This window comes from Pteropus vampyrus, unplaced genomic scaffold (genome assembly GCF_000151845.1).
Source record: "Pteropus vampyrus isolate Shadow unplaced genomic scaffold, Pvam_2.0 Scaffold124, whole genome shotgun sequence".
Classification (NCBI taxonomy): domain Eukaryota; kingdom Metazoa; phylum Chordata; class Mammalia; order Chiroptera; family Pteropodidae; genus Pteropus; species Pteropus vampyrus.
In genome coordinates this window covers 1,907,434-1,908,094 of record NW_011888905.1, presented here as the reverse complement: position 1 = coordinate 1,908,094, position 661 = coordinate 1,907,434, and positions in this window count along the sequence as shown.

The following is a 661-nucleotide window of genomic DNA, read 5'->3' as shown; positions in this document are numbered from 1 at the left end:
GCCCCGCAAGCGGATTCGGGAGTCTCCTAGGAAAGAGGGCGCGGAGCGGGAAGCGCGCATGCGCCCCGGCGCACACCCGCCAGCCGGTCGTCATGGGTCCGGGGAGACAGTTCTGTAGATGAGTCTGGCCCTCGGAAGCCCAACAGGATTTTTCAGCTCCCTCTTCTGGGAAGCTCAGGAGAGGGAACATTCAGTGCCCGGAAACACCCCCGTTGGGAACCCCAATCTCCACCTCCTCCTACCTAATTTTGTCACCCTGGCTGCACCCCAGCCTTCCCTGAGGTGGAGTTGTTACGCTGGTGAAGTATTCAAGAAGCTTAGCAGCCCCAGGCCATCTGTGGGCAGTGCCCTTCTCTACTCCCTGCCCTCCTTGTAGGGCACCGTGGCAGCTGTCCCCCAAATCATAGGGTCCCAGAGGTGCTCTCAAGGCCCGCCTCTGCCGCTTAAGTAACTTGAGTTTGTTGAGGACTTACTAAGTGTTAGACCCCGTGCGATGAGCAAGTCCTTGCTCTCAGGAGCTCATGTTCTACGGGGATGACTCAGACAAACACAGGATAATTTTTAGATCGTGGTAAACGTTCAGAACAACCTGTCAGTGTGACAGAATTGGGGTGCTCAACGAGACGGCGAGAATGGGGACTATGACCCCAATTAGACAAAG